The following is a 16,789-nucleotide window of genomic DNA, read 5'->3' on the forward strand; positions in this document are numbered from 1 at the left end:
AATGGGGTCTTAAGGGACTAATGTGGGTCTTTTTAATATTAGGTCTAGGTTCGGAGAAGAGCTCGGACACAGAACACGTCATCTCTAACCTTCACCAACGCATTCGATGACACTCTAACCCACGACATGAGGAGAAGGAGCTATTCTAATCTTACCCTACGAAAATAACCACACGAAGGCACCTGTATGGTGGTTGCCATTGCCTCTGAGCGGTTTTATAAAACCACAACAGTTTGAATATCTTGTGGAAAACCCAAACTTTTGCACAGTACTGCATATTTACATCAATAATGTTTTTTTACTTTTTTGCAGTGGAACAAATACATATGCACATGGTTGTGTACATTTGTCAGAATTATGTCAAGAGTATTGAACAAAATCACATTTTTTACAGGTCATTTGATGTTGTATTTGCAGGTGGATCCATTGAATCTACAAGGGAGTCTGCACCTATTTTTATGAACAGCGGAGACACAGGTCCCCAGGACTCGCCAACTGAAACAAACAAGAGGACTTTTTCCAAACACAGCAAAACGAATAATGAATTGTTTGCACACAATAATTTTCACCAGGCTCACAAAGCAGAGAAAGATGAACACCCACACAAATGCAAAATTTGTTTAAAATCCTTCAGTTATTCATCCAGCTTTACATCACACCTGCACAAACACAATGGTGAGTGCCCATACAAATGCACAAGTTGTGGAAAATCTTTTAATCATTCATCCAACCTTAAATCACACATGAGAATTCACAATGGTGAGTGCCCATACAAATGCACAAGTTGTGGAAAATCTTTTAATCATTCATCCAACCTTAAATCACACATGAGAATTCACAATGGTGAGCGCCCATACAAATGCACAATTTGTGGGAAATCTTTTCGTCACCCATCCCACATTAAATCACACATGCGAATTCACAATGGTGAGCGCCCATACAAATGCACAAGTTGTGGGAAATCTTTTCGTCAGCCATCCCACCTTAAATCACACATGAGAGTTCACAATGGTGAGCGCCCACACAAATGCACAAGTTGTTGGAAATCTTTTTATCAATCATCCAACCTTAAATCACACATGAGAATTCACAATGGCGAACGCCCATACAAATGCACAAGTTGTGGAAAATCTTTTAATCAATCATCCACCCTTAAATCACACGTGAGAATTCACAATGGTGAACGCCCATACAAATGCACAAGTTGTGGAAAATCTTTTAATCGATCATCCACCCTTAAATCACATATGAGAATTCACAATGGTGAACGCCCATACAAATGTACAAGTTGTGGAAAATCTTTTAATCGATCATCCACCCTTAAATCACACATGAGCATTCACAATGGTGAGCGCCCACACAAATGCACAAGTTGTGGAAAATCTTTTTATCAATCATCCACCCTTACAAAGCACATGGGAATTCACAATGGTGAACGCCCATACAAATGCACAAGTTGTGGAAAATCTTTTAATCATTCATCCAACCTTACAAGGCACATGAGAATTCACAATGGTGAACGCCCATACAAATGCACAAGTTGTGGAAAATCTTTTAATCGAACATCCCACCTTACAACGCACATGGGACTTCACAACGGTGAACGCCCATATAAATGCATAAGTTGTGAAAAATCTTTTAATCAATCATCCTCCCTCACAAGGCACATGAGAATTCACAATGATGAACGCCCATACAAATGTACAAGTTGTGGAAAATCTTTTGATCATTCATCCACCCTTGCAAGGCACATGAGAATTCACAATGGTGAACGCCCATACAAATGCCCAAGTTGTGGAAAATCTTTTGATCGTTCATCCACCCTTACAAGACACATGAGAATTCACAATGGTCACACAACAATCACACAAGGCCCATTGCCAGTTAAAATGCATCCCTCGCTATGCGTGATCGGTGCCAGTTAAAATGTGACGATGTATATATACAGTGGAATATATAGAGTCAGCGTGAGCGAAAGCGGTAAATCGAGAAAATATGATGAAGGCATAGCAACGACTGGATAAGATGTAGTTATGCATAAGGCAGATTGACCGTTGGTTAAAGATTGTTTGAAGTGTTCCCCTAAACTGTGTGGATCACCGAAATGGGCCAGTGATTGTTGCCCAAGCGGTGTTGTCGGTTTGGGTAGAAAATAATTCAGTTGTATCATTGGATTCTGGACTGAGGGAACCTTTGAGTTCTTGTTTCTGATGTGCCGGGAAGGAATGATGTGTGATTATAACATTGCGATGTTTTTTGATAAATATTCAGAGGTCCCGATCTCTCTTTCCCTTGGCGCTTCCTGGTTGGTGCCACTTGATCTCTTGGTGTTTCTTCTCTCTCTGTGTTTCCTCTCTGTGTTTCCTGGTTGGTACGTGTTGGTCAATCGACATGTCTTGGTTGGAGTGCGAGGACGAATGGTCGGAGGAGCAGGTGTTGCTGAGCGAGGCTTTGCAAAGCAATACTCATGCGATTGCAAGCCACGTTGAAGATGGAACTTTGCCAGTGCAGCAAGCCTCATTTGGACTGTGCGTCGGGTGGAATACTTACGTCTCCGGAAGAAAGTGCGGACACCTTTTGAGCGCTGATTATACAGAAGGTGCCGGCCTGTAGGATTATTCGTGCAACTTGGAGTGGAGCAGGAATCCAAGGCCGACAATGCATTGGGCAGGACAGTCCCAGAGGAGACTTGTGAGCGTCCAAGGGAACACCACGAGGATTCTGTCCTACCGCCGATAACAGTGAATATTGAACCTACGTTTGCTACTGTACCTTTATTTCAATGCAGTTATTGTTTGTGTACTGCATGTGATGTCATTTTCATTGTAGTGTGCCAAAAAGTCACAGATACCGGCTAACAAGTTACCCCGGAAGAAAGACCGGAAAACCCTTGCACCCATACAAATGCACATGTTGTGGAACCTCATTTAATCAGCGTCCACCCTCAAAAACGCACGTGAGAATTCTCAATGGACAACTGAATAAAAAAATTTTTGCTAAATTAAAAAGTCAATGTTGGGATGACAAACGACTGCCTAAAAAATGTCTTCAACAAGACAAGGATGATGTTGGTTTAGAGAGTAGCTAACAATATTGCCATCACATAACAATCACTGCCTCATTTACACTTAATCACTTATTGCTTCAAGCTTCGACAAACACTCCACTGGTTACACCAGTAATTGATTACTTTTGTTGTGCAGCCACATACTGAGACTCTCCAAATTAGCAGCCTGCGTACAATGTTATAATATCAGTACATGATCACCAACTTCTTACAAACTGCATGCACAACTCTAATAACAGCATTCTATAATTATCTCCATTTGTGATTGGTTACTCTAAGTTGGTAAAAACTAAAAGTCGGAAAGACAACTGAAGCTGCAAGAAGTCCCTGAAATTATATTGGAGCTTCTTATACTTATGCAGAAATGAAATATAGGAGCTTCTCATACTTCTGGCGAGGCCCAGCCCAAGACAGTAGTCTGGAGCCAGTGATGGAGGGATTGTCCTGTGATGGCAATACTGTCAACTACTCTCGAAACCAACATCATCCGTATCTTGTTTCGGACCTTTTTTAGACTGTAGTTTGTCATCCCTCCATTGCCTTTTTAATTTAGCATAAATTATTTTATTCACTTGTTTCTGTAATTTTGTGTAATATTGTGAGGAAGCGTTTCACACTGAATTCAGTGAATCTAAGACAGAGAAACAATATCTGTCTCCTGCTCAATGAAGTCATGCATCAGCTGGATGTCTGCAGGGGTTTGTACGGTTGCTGTGAGCGAGGGAAATCCAGAATAGTTGCAACATTTGTGCATGTCCATCATGCCACTGTCAAGAGGAAGTGTAGAAGAGTTGAAAAGGTGTCGCACAAATAAGATCCAAGATATGGACAGTTGCAAGTGTTTCTCGTAAAGACGTTGGACAACATGCACATGTCGGGGCACATGTCAGGCAGTGTGGTAATGTTCACCTTGATGAAGCAGACCTTTTCGGAAGAAAGAAAGTAAAGTCAATTTGCATACACTTGACTGAAAATGTTGGTTGATCATTTTGTTTGTATCAATAGAAAGTGTCAATTTGATGCTTGATATTGAAGGATGTACATTGTGGAGCTTTTGCAAGTTCTTTTCTTCTTCGTAAGTCTTTGATGGATGGTTCAAATAAGATAGGTGGTGGTCTATGCACTCTGAAAAAGTTGTCAGTGTAGGAAATAAAATGATACACAATTGTGGTATTTTGGAAATGTAAGACTGAAAAGAGAAAAGCTTGCCAGGATTGTGAGATTACAGAATGAGAGAAGATTGATGTGGATGTAATTTTGATTCCTTGAATGAACTGGAGAGACTGAAAGTTTTGCTGGTATTGTGCACATTGCTTGGCATTATTGTGTGTGTGTGTGTGTGTGTGTGTGTGTGTGTGTGTGTGTGTGTGTGTGTGTGTGTGTGTGTGTGTGTGTGTTGGAGAGAGGGGAGACCTATGGACACCACAAGTCTGAATATGAATACAAACAAAAGGGGAATATGGACTGATGCCATATATTTAACTTCCTGCCCATCCCTCACCCTCAAAACAAATTACAAGAATTTTTTTTTCAAATTAACCAGAAAAGCAAATAGACAGTACCAAGGAGACAAGTCAACACTGTTCCAGAAATTTGCATGTTGCAGTTTAAACCCGATCGTTTTTTTTTTGTTCTTTTTAATTTCTTTTTTGTGACAAAAACACCAGTGATTCTCCCATCATGTCACAAAAATAAACATTTCACTCATAAAGCAATTAATCCCATTCATTTACACACGAAAAGTAGCTAGAAAAAAACAAACTTTAAATTGATATTCCTTCCCCTCCTTTGCACAGAAAGGAAAAAGAGAACCTTTCACCATTCAGTGCTGTCAGTGACGCAGGATTCATGGAGCGCCGCAGGTAAGTTGCTTTACTAAAATGGCGGCAGTTCCGGCCCAGTGCGTACTCCACTCTTTTTTATGGGCTTACGGCAGATTGGTTCATCTTGCTCTGCTCGAATATCTTTGATCTTTCCAGCTCAGACGTCATCATGAAGTTATCTTTGCAACAATGAACAACGCTGGAAACTATGTGTGGTGGCCAAACCTTGATGGTGACATCGAACATCATGTTCGACATTGTTACCTCTGCCAGAGCACATGGAACACACCTGTGAAAGCGCCGCTGCATACCTGGTAATGGCCCAGTGAACCGTAGCATCATACTCATCTCGGTGATGCAGGACCTGGTAATGGCACCACCAATCTGATTATCACGGACACGCACACCAAATGGATCGATGTGACCACGTGACGCGGGGTACTACAACACACATCGTCATCGAAAAACTCAGACGTTGTTCCTCCACTTGTGGTTTACCCAGGATGATCGTGAGTGACAATGGCTCATGTTTTACAACTCCGAGGTCACATGTCGGAACAACATCAACCATAAGCTTGTTGGACAACATCACCAGGATTCAAACTGCTTGGAACACGTTCAGTGGGAATCATGAAATCCGGATTGAGGAAACTTTGGAAGGGAAAATTGGAGACAAAGCTGTCCCGTCTCCAGTTCAAATACCAAATCAAACGTTGAACGTTTCTCTTCTCTTCAATCTGTTTGGAGGGAGGTGAAATCCATGAGCGGTATTAAAGAAGGGGAATGGTCATCCCTGTACTTGTTTCCCCTGATGGAACCTCCTCCACGAATAAGGACAAGGCCGAAGCCTTGGGCAAACATTTCTCTGAAATGATTGGAGAAAACAACATCGACAAGGAGTCCAAGATGTCCAGCTTCCAGTTCCATTCCCAGCACACAGAAAACCTCAATGACTGCTGTCCCAAGAATTCCCCTCTAAATATGGACTTCTCCCTCTGGGAACTTCGGCAAGTGGTTCATAAATCTAGGAACAGTGCCCCTAGCCCCGACCTATTGACTTTTCGTATGTTCAAGAAGATGGAAGACAAGGTGTTGGGCGTGTTTCTTGGCCTATTTAATAGAGTTTGGTCTTTATGAGAACTTCCCCAAGAGTGGAAACACTCTATAGTCGTCCCAATCCTTAAAGCGGGGGAAAATCCCCAAAACCTGTCGTCATAAAGCCCCATCTCCCTCATCTCGGTGGAAAGCAAGTTAATGGAGAAGATGGTGAACAGTCGCCTGGTTTTCTTCCTCGAAAGGAACAACCTGTCAAATGAATCCCAGAGCGGATTCCGAAGGGGCCGTTCAGCTGTCGACAGCATTGTTTTATTGGCTTACGTTTTGTGTTATTTAATTTGTGTTTTCCTGGACATTCACAAAGCCTGCGATACAGTCTGGTAGGAAGGCCTGCTCTTCAAGCTGCACCATCTCAGCGTCAATGGCAAAATGTTTTGGTGGATCCGGGATTTTCTGGCCACCAGATCATTTCAAGTGAGAGTTGGGCAAACCCTCTCTTCCTGCTTTCATCTGAAAGAAGGAGTCCCCCAGGGTAGCTGCTTAAGCCCGACACTTTTCAACATTATGATCAATGATATAGCCTCCCTCTCAGGGATCCACGGCAAGATGCTGCTGTTTGCAAACGACATAGCCTTGTGGGTCCAGAGTAAAAACTTAGGTTTTGCGTTCAGGAGACTACAGGCGGATAAAGGCTTGGAGGAGCTGTGTGCCCAGAAGTGGGGGTTCCAGTTCTCTGGGCCCAAATCCAAGTTCCTAATTTTTTCCCACAAGAGGATGGTCCAGGACACATCAATATCAGTTGCTGGAAACTGAACATCTTCTGAACTGTCGTTCCTGGGTGTTGTTTTCGACAAGGGACTCACGTGGAGCTCCCACTTCAAGAAGGTCGCAATTAAATGCGCCAAGGGCCTAAATCTAATTCGGTGCCTCACTGGCACTTCCTGGGGAGCCCACCAGGGAAGTCATTTTCTCCTGTACAAAGCCCTTATCCGCCCTCATCTGGACGATGGTAGCCAGGTTTTTTCAGACATGTCAAAAACCAACCACAGTAAACTTGAAGCCATTCAGGCTCCAGCCCTACGTGTCTTTCTGGGCGCTTTCGTGAGTTCACCTATTTCTGCCCTGTTAGTGGAGGCCGGTGAGATGCCTCTATCCCTCTAGTCCAGTCAATCTACGCCATTTTGGGGTCGAACCCACCACAAATTGCAATAGTAATGAAACATGCATTTTTCAATGTCAAATTTAGTGGAGAATGACATACTAAAAGTCAAGGAGAATCGGAGCATTGGAACATTTCCAATTTTTGCAATCTTTAAGAGAAGGTTTTAAGCGAAAATCTGCATAAATTTTTCAGACCAAAAACTGTTTCCGTGCTAAATCCTTATGAGATCCTGCAATTTTATGTCCCTGAGGCCTGCAATGTAATGGCTTTATGTGAACAAGTTCATATCGTACTATATATACAAAAAAAATCGTTAAATAATATTGAAAATAATATTGAAAAAAATATATATATATTGAAAAAAAAAAAAGTGTTTTATTTAATAATTGAATGAACTGCGATTCAAGCACCAACCTCAGAGCTTATTCTTCTTCTGGATCACTTTCTGGTTCTGACAAGGTCACATTAGAACAGTGAAGTCCTTTGCATTCACTGCATGCGTAAGAGCATTCCAGGCTGTACTTGCGACAGCTGCATCGTAGGGTGCTGCAGTCTGTTTTGCAGCCACAGTGGATGGCATCTAGAAGGTAATCTGGAGCAGGCTTCATCTCGGTCATCACGGGAACCATTCTCTCGTCACGGATAGCCCATCCCCAACCATTGGCATCCATGGCAACTCCTTGCCACTGCTGAACCTGAACATACACCCGTAGGCAATGTTGCTTTGCAGATGCTGATGTAGGGGGCAGGGTACGAGGCTCAACTCTGACAGTGCTTGTTGAAACCTTCTGGTGGAAGCGTTGAAGCCTCATCATGTCCAGTGTTTCCCCGGGCTGGGCATTATACAAGCAAACCAGGGCATTCTCTCCAGCTGTCATGACATCCTCTTTTGATGCTCCAGGAGTGTTGAAGTTTGCCAAAAGCTCGGAGAAATACGCACTGGAGTTCAGCTTCTTCAAGGCTGTTGATTTGCCAATCGAGTAAATTCTTGACGTGGTACCACAACCCAGGAGTCCATGTGCAACAAGAAGCTTGTCACAAACATTGCGTCCAAGTGTCTTTTGCACTTGCTCGATATTCCAACATCTTGCTTGCCTCCTTGACGTCAGCTTAGGCTTAGGTCGGAAGAACAGGTTGTGAGATGTGGGCCCTGCACGACTGCAAAGGAGAACAAGAAGATCGGTGTCGTCGCCAACTATCACGGTGTCCTTGGTGTTTGCACATGCAATGGCTGTCTCCACTATGAGAACATCTGCATCTGCCCTGGCATGATGAACAGCGTTGTGCCGCCGTTGAAGGTCATCACTCAGTAGATTGATGAAACGTTGTTTATTTGTTTGGTTGGCAAGGAAGTCATCTTTCTTCATAGTACATACCATGTCCGTTGTGAAGTTGACAAGGGGACTGCTGTGAGATCGAACGCGCCTGCTGTGCGCTACATCTTTGGTGGAGGGTGCGCTCACATATCCATCGAACACTATGACAGCGTTACCATACCTGTCTCCAACATATCGCACGTAGTGACTGGCGATTCCTCCATATGTCTCGCCAGAATTCCAAGGAATTCTGTGTAGCAATGCCCCACCATCCAGAACATATTGCACATTCTGTGGCAGCACTGTGTTGCGAACGTCAAGGGGGAGTTGTTTCCAAATGGCTTCGGCTAGCGCTGGCTTGTCGGCCTCAAGCAGGATATCAGTGGTCTTAAACAGTGCTGGTGGGAAACTGCTTAGTTCGTACTTGAAGACATCTTTGAGGTCATCACAGCGTGATCCTGCCGTACTCAGACGTTGGAACAACAGTTGTGGATCTATCAGAACGGATTGTCTGCCAGTTTTCAATGATGAACGTGTGTCAAGAGTCACAACCTGATCTTTCTTCTTGAATGTGTGATCAAGAACCTTTTTGTCAAGCATTCCATCTAAGATCTTCCTGCCGACTGACGCTGGCTGCTTGGTCAGCATTGACCGAATCTCCAGCTGTGATGCCAGTGTCAATGCTTTGCAGAGTTGGATCGTTTCCAAAGGGATCCTTTGATGACAGGTAGCGAATAAGTTTGTGCGTGTCATCTGTGTCCCGTCCTTGTCGAGCTGCGCTTTGTTCTTTGTGCTGGTCACTGGTCCCATACTGCACTGATGTGTACTCTTGCAAAGCCATGTTGACCTCTGCACATATGGGGGTGGACAGCAGCCACGTGATCCTTTGCGGCTCGCTCATTCCACGACCCCTTGTTAGTCCCCCTGTGGTTTTCACACTTCTCATGAGCACTTGCTCGATCACAAGATCTGTGGACAAGCCGGCCCAGTACCGATCTGAACGCCGCACTACGTGAAATCCATTCTGGAACTGATGGTGGACCTCCGGATGCTGAATAGACAGTTGTGCCAGTCGCTGCAGGTAGATGTACACAGATTTTGTGTACAGATTGTGGCCTGCAGCTGCTAGGTAGGGCAACATGTCATGCAAAGCGTGCACGTGCAGACGCCAGTCACCAGTGCGTTCCGACCTCAGGAATGTCCTCAGAATGTCTATCATGTCCATGGATTGCAGCCATAGCTGTGCTGTATGCAGATCCTTCTTCGATTGTCGAGCAACATTCATGATGTCACGAACAGAGTCCAGAACCGGGGCTGAAAGGATATCTTCAGTGCAACCCTCACCCTTCAACAATGAATCATACAGGTTTCGTAGCTCACACAGGTCAACTGGGCCAGCTCCCACACTTTGCGACCCTGACTCGGTATCACGCGGATCCATGGCTGCCTGTCCTGCCTCGGTATCATGCGGATCCATGGCTGCCTGTGCCTCATCTATGCTTTGCATTATCGCGTCTTCACTTGGTTCGTCATCTCCTGTAGTGCCCTGAGGGCCATCATCCTGAGCCTGCGAACAAGCAGGCACTAGCGTACCAAGTACCCTTTCTGCGAGGAGAGTGTTCAGTGCTGCATCAACCAAGAGATGACCACGGATAGCTCGGTCATATGCCTTGCCAGAGAGCATGTGCGTTACAGTGTTCTCAGCATACACCAGTTCCAGAACAGAGCGCAGTCCAGATCCTGACATGATATTTCCAATACTCCCCAAGAAGCTCATCAACGTGTGGAAGCCTCCCAAGCGCAGTACAACCTTACGCAAGTCACTGCCCTCCGGTTGGCTTTCGATGATGGTAAGCGCCTTCCACCAAAGTGGTTGGTCAAATGTGATGATGACCTTTGCGTTGTACTGTTTGGCGTGCTCACATAGAAATGTCAATGTTGAATAGATGCAAGTTGGATCACTGCTGTTCATGTCGATCATGGGAAGCAGAAAGATTGCAGACTGACCTGGATGTCAGTAAAGGAGCTACCTGGGATAAAGCTACCTTAAATGTCAATTATCTCAATATATATACCTTTACATGTCAAATGTATTGTAAAACCAGGGCATAAGGCCTGTCTTACACTCTTAAACACTTACATTTCTGACATCTTTTGAGAATGTGAACGAAATAACAAATTAAGTGCATTATTTTGTGCCATTTTTATTAGCTTATTTTCGTGCATAACTGTCAAAAAGTGGTTGCTCGAAATGAATGTGTTCCAATGCCTCGTTATTCCTTGACTTTTACTATGTTATTACATGGGTCAAAAGAAGCAAAAATGCCAAGTTTCATTACTATTGCAATTTGTGGTGGGTATATTCGTAAAATGACCGGCCTACTCCGCTGGGAGGTGTCTCAGCTAAAATTATGGGCCAAATCTATATCTTCTAGGACCAATCATCCAGTCGTGATCAACATTGCGTGTTTGAGAGGATCTGTGGTCTATCTGTTCTGGATCCCCGCTCATGTGGGCATCGGTGGGAACAAGGACTGCGATCTTGCAGCCAAGTGTGCGCTCACATCCGAATGTGTCACCCAAATCCCTTTGGGACCGTCTGAAATTGTGAATGTGGCCAGGGACATGATTGTCAAAAAATAACAATCCCTGCGGGATGCCACCACGAAGGGTAGGTTCTGTTACAGGGTGAATCCAGAAGTGACCCCCACCCCACCACCCCTTTTTGGCTACATCAGTTGTCCCGGAGGGACCAGGTGGGTCTCCACAGGCTTAGACTTGGACACTGTTGCCTTAATGCGTATCTTTACGTGATAGGGTGTCACCCTTCTGGGAATTGCGAAGTCTATAGGGAACCTGAAGATTTATCTCACTTATTGATGGTATGCCGCCCACATGATGGACCGAGGTTGCTCCTATTTCAAATCGTTGGAGAGGAGGGGATCAATGGGTCTGACCTGCCCATCATTTTTGGTCATTTAAACCAGAAGCATCCTCGTTTGTGCAAGGCAGTCCTTAATTTTGTGAAAGCGTGTGGGCAAACTTTATAGTTTTATGGATGTCCCATAGGCCTCCTTTTCAATATATTTTCTTTGCAACACACATGTTCAGGCGCATGGCGTGTCTAGAGCTTCGCAGCTCTGAAAACGGAATAAAATTCAAAATAAGAAGAATGTTTCTCTTTCCGTTTTGAACCTACGTTCCCAGGGACGTCAGAACGCAAAGGGCGCGGACGTGAAGCCCTTGTTTGCTGAGAGTTAATAAATGTACGACAATTGATCATTGTTTGTCGATTCTGTCGAGTTACATTGGAGAACACACCCCGGATATACCACACCAGTTGAACCATAATCACCTCAGATTCGAATCAAACCTTTCAAAGTTTACCGGAACTCAACTCCTGCCAAGTGTTTAGGGGCGTGGCATCGGTAGATCCTTCGGATTCTGCAAAATGAACGGAATTTATACTCAAAAGAAGAAAAAGAGGTCGCTGCACAGTCCCTGCCCTTCCCTTGTAGTTGTAGTGAAGGGTGGGGAGATGATTCTGACCTTTCACTGGGAAATGTCTCGGGTGTCAACCCTTCTCGTGGAGGCTGGTGCGATGCTCCTGACCTTCCACTGGGAAATGTCTCGGTTGTCCGCCCTTCCAGTGTAGGCTGGGGAGATGCTCTTGACCTTCCACTGGGAAATGTCTCAGTTGTCCACCCTTCTAGTGGAGGCTGGGGAATTCTCCACACCTTCCACAGGGAAATGTCTCGGTTGTCTGCCCTTCCAGTGGGGGGTAGCGAGATGCTCCTGACCTTCCACTGGGAAATGTCTCGGATGTCCACCATTGCTCGGAAATCTCTCAGTTGAAATTCAGGGCTAAAATCACATCTTCTGGGGCCAACCATCCAGCTGAAGCCATTTTCGGAAATTGGTGTGAATACCATTCACCGGGGAAAAAACGTAACTCTCCTCCTTTCCGTCTAGCCTCCCACTCGGTTTGGAGTCTACCTCTCCACGTTTATACAGATGGATCCTAAGTCCCGTCCCTTGTTTGAACAGGTGCCCAAATATGCATATGTGTTGAGGTTACCAAGGTTACCAAGGCCAGGAGGCTCTCCAACCATCTGTGTGTTCTCTACCAAACTCGTATTCGAGCTGGAATGGATTATCATTGATTTTAATCCACTCGACACCGTTATTTTTTTCTGAATCTCTTTCTGCACAAAACGAAGTGTAATCCCTGCTGGATGGATGTATATTCGACTTGGTTGGAGGCATTGCATCTTATCAACAGTGCCAATTGGAAGGGAATGATGGTCAACCTGTGTTGGATACCTGTTCATGTGGGCATTCGGGGAAATGAAGCCGTGACCTGGTGGAGAAGAGTGCCCTCAAACTCGAGTGTGTTTCCCCAATCCCTCTGAGCCCGTCACAGATGATGAGCTTCTGCAAGGACCAGGTATGGCAATCCCAATGGGACACCAACAGTAAAGGAAGGCTTAGTCAAAGGGTTAACCCGGTGGTGCTTCCCCAGTTATATTCCCTCGGCTTTCTCGCAGAGACCATGGGGTGGCTCTCCCCAGCCGAAGACTTGGACACTGTCATCTCAACTCAAACCTTCAAAGGATAACATGTTATGCTACTGGAACCTACTTGAAAGGGACCTGAAGATCTGCAGGATCCATTTTAAAAATTCCTCCTGCATGAGAACCCAAATCACGTCCAATTCAAAGCTTTAAACAGGCGGCGATTGGTGTTGTCAAAGTGGATCTGCTGAAAATATCCAGCCATTTCAATCAGTCTGGACCCACGAGTCTGACTCTGCAGGGCGATTCTGAAACTTTTTAAAGAGCGGGAAATGGAAATCAAAGCACTCTCGATGACAGACACACACATTCTTTTGCTGGCTTTTTGTCGCTTGGAACAGGTACTCTTCCTCATATCACATCACATATCTTCTATATAAGAGAGCCTTTCTCAGACATGGCTGAACAAATCTTCGTCAAACTTTCAGAAGTTCTTCAGTGAGTGCCTTAAGACAAACTTTTGCATTTTTTTTGAAATCGCTCTAAAGTGCCTGGAAGGTATCTCGACAGACTACGATCGATTGTTGCATACGTTTATTGACTCTGCAGATACAGGCCGGATTCACCCCAGCGCCATCTGTGCTGAGCCGTAACTTCCGGAAACGGAAATAAACCCACGGTCATGGTGTCCGGATAAAATGGGGAATATTTGAACCTTCACACATGACATCCTCCCATTTAAGTCCAAAATTACCAAGAGCAATACGTGGTGGATTTCCAAAATTGACATTCCAAAAGCAACATTTCCAAAAATATGTGTGCAAACGATTATGAAAATACATGAAAATAGAACAAGTGTCAATGTGAAAATAGCACAAGTGCCAACGTGAAGAAACATCTTCAAAGTTTCAAACGGTTGGGTGCTTCCCTCGCACATTGAGTGTCGCGGTGTACCAGTGGATACAGAGTCCGAGGTGATTCCTTTGGTCTCCACGAAGGGTGTGGCATTTGCAGAGGTTTTTGGGGCATCCGAGCCGGCTGGAGCGGCCACGACGATCTCCGGCAGTGGTGGGTTGAACTGTTGTTCTGACTGTGACGATGCTGGAGGCTCTGTCGACTGACAGCGATGGTAGGTTATGTGGTCCTGATGTCGACGAATTTCACGGCCGTCCTGCAGGCTAATCATGCAGGACAGTGGACCTGGCTTCTCAGAGATGTCCCCCGGTAGCCACGTCGCACCTCCACTAAAATTTCGGGCAAACACTGGATCTCCGATGTTGACACAGCGACTGTTGGATGACTTATCGTGGACCAACTTTTGATTTAGCTGGCTCTGATAAACATTTGATGATATGTCCGGTTTGAGATTGTCAAGTGTCGATCTCAGGTGTCGTTTTATCAATAACTCAGACTGAGCTGCACCGATTGTTCATTGTGGCGTGATGTGATATTTGAAAAGGAGATGAGACAGCTTTTTTTCCAGGTTTCTCTCCTCAAGTTTCTGTAATCCGGATTTGATGATTCCCACGGATCGTTCGGCCAAGCCATTTGAAGCCTGGTGATGTGGGCTGACAAACTTATGATTGATGCCGTTCCGACGTGTGAACTTGGCAAACTCGGACCTGGAAAAACATGAACGGTTGTCACTCACGATCAATCATCCTGGGCAGACCATGAGTGGCGAAACAGCGTCTGAGTCTTTCGATGACAATGGCTGATGTAATACCACGCGTCACATTGGCATCGATCCATTTTGTGTGCACGTCCGTGATGATGAGAATGATGCTGCCGTTAATAGGCTTGCATAATCGAGATGGAGGCGATGCCACGATTCACTGGGCCATTCCCAGGGATGCAGTGGCGCTTTCGCAGGTGTATTTCAGGTGCTGTGGCAGGCATAACAATGTCGAACATGATGTTCGATATCAGCATCAAGATTCGGCCACCGCACATAGTTTCGAGTGAGTGTCTTCATCTTCACAATCCCGAGGAGACAGTCATGGATTTCATCTGTGATCCTGGAACGCAGATTTTCCGGGATCACCACACGACATCCCGAGAGTAGGCAACCATTTTGCACGCTGAGTTCGTTTTTACGTCAATCAAGATGAGGGCCCCCTTGATTGGCGCCCGAGTGGGATACAGTCGTTGCTGCTTCACGATGGAAGAATTCTTCATTGATCCAAGTCCCTCCTCCCTTGTCCACGATCCACGAGTTGAGGGAAAATTTGTCCATTGTGTCGGAATTTGTTCAAAGTGTGAAAATACACAACACACCATCATGGCTTGTACTCACACCGGATCCGGAACCAATGTCCGTTTCGCGGGTCCAGCGCGACCATTGTCGTTCCAGGGTTGAACCTGAAACATTTTGAAGATCTTTCTCCTGAATGAGTTCAGTTCAGGCTCCAATTGAATTTTCTGAACTCGAACATCGATCGGAGAAATCCGTGAATCGGGATTCGGGAATGATGTTTGTTTTGATAAATGATAATGAGATGAGAACGAGTTTGTTTATTAATGTTTGTTTAAAGCTTGTTTTTTGATCAGAGAGTGAATGGGTTTAAAATAAACGTTATCATCACATTAAAGGGTTTAACCCCCCGCGGGACGTTTCCTCATTCGGTTATTCTTTCAGAAGAAATAAACTTAAGGTGAAAAAACATGTTGAGAATCAACATGTTCGTGAGATAACCACGTGACGTGCTGTGAGGCTTGGGGTCCCGTCTGCCCCCGTTAGATGGTGGACATTTAAGATCCCACGGAGAAGGCTTCCCCGGCCAAACCCAAAGAACATGGGAATAATTGTGGCGGCTGAGGAAGAAGAGGGACGTGCTTGCTGTGAGACGTGAATGAACGTCAGATCGCACTCGCGCTGTACGAGGCTACGTCATCGCGTTTTTTATGACGTCACAGGAGGAAGCTCCTCTGAGTTCAAATCGCGGGGAGTGTTTCACTTTCAGTGTTTGTTCGTTTCTCACAGCTCATCACCAGGAGAGGTAACGTATGTGTCTGTGTTCGTCATGGGATCGAGTGATAATGAAGTTATTAGTGATAAATGGACAATGATCGTGTTTGGTTTGTTCCATAATGAAGGAGAGTGGACACTGTGGACCTGTGTGGATGGTTCGATTGGGAAGACATGTGTTGTCCGCAGGGTGACGGGGGATGTGTCCCGGCAGCAAACATCAGCTTACTTCTTGGGAAGCGGCTCACTTTTATCTATGGTTGGTAGACCCCGTCGTGGCGGTTAGGCCCCGCAGTGGTGGTTTAGCCCGGGGTGGTGGTTAGGCCCCGCCATGGTGGTTAGGCCCCGCCATGGTGGTTTGGTCCCGCCGTGGTGGTTAGGCCCGGAGTGGTGGTTAGGCCCCGGAGTGGTGGTTAGGCCCCGGAGTGGTGGTGAGGACCTGCTGTGGTGGTGAGGCCCCGCCGTGGTGGTGAGGCCCCGCCATGGTGGTTGGGCACCACGGTGGTGGTTAGGCCTGCGGCGGTGGTTAGGCCCACAGTGGTGATTAGGCCCCACATTGGTGATTTGGCCCCACAGTGGTGGTTAGGCCCTGCAGTGGTGGTTAGGCCCCATGGTGGTTGTTAGGCCCACAGTGGTGATTCGGCCCCACAGTGGTGATTAGGCCCCACAGTGGTGGTTAGGCCCTGTAGTGGTGGTTAGGCCCCGCCATGGTGGTTAAGCCCCACAGTGGTGGTTCGGCCCCGCCGTGGTGGTTCGGCCCCACCGTGGTGGTTAGGCCCCGCCATGGTGGTTAAGCCCCACAGTGGTGGTTCGGCCCCGCCGTGGTGGTTAGGCCCCGCCGTGGTGGTTTGAACATTTTGAACATTTCTAATTTGTGTAATTA

At 45.8% G+C, this 16,789-nt stretch overlaps 1 pseudogene across 1 annotated transcript in view; it reads left to right on the forward strand.

Moving 5' to 3' along the window:
- The first annotated feature begins 458 nt into the window (after positions 1-458).
- The window catches only part of LOC144889555 (uncharacterized), a 257,306-nt pseudogene continuing 240,975 nt past the window's right edge, over positions 459-16,789 (forward strand). Inside the window, exon 1 of the transcript XR_013621865.1 lies at positions 459-1,611. The product of XR_013621865.1 is annotated as an uncharacterized LOC144889555 (transcript). The remainder of the gene's footprint in view (positions 1,612-16,789) is intronic.

The sequence above is a fragment of the Myxine glutinosa genome, chromosome 1 (genome assembly GCF_964187855.1).
Source record: "Myxine glutinosa chromosome 1, kmMyxGlut1.1, whole genome shotgun sequence".
Taxonomy (NCBI): domain Eukaryota; kingdom Metazoa; phylum Chordata; class Myxini; order Myxiniformes; family Myxinidae; genus Myxine; species Myxine glutinosa.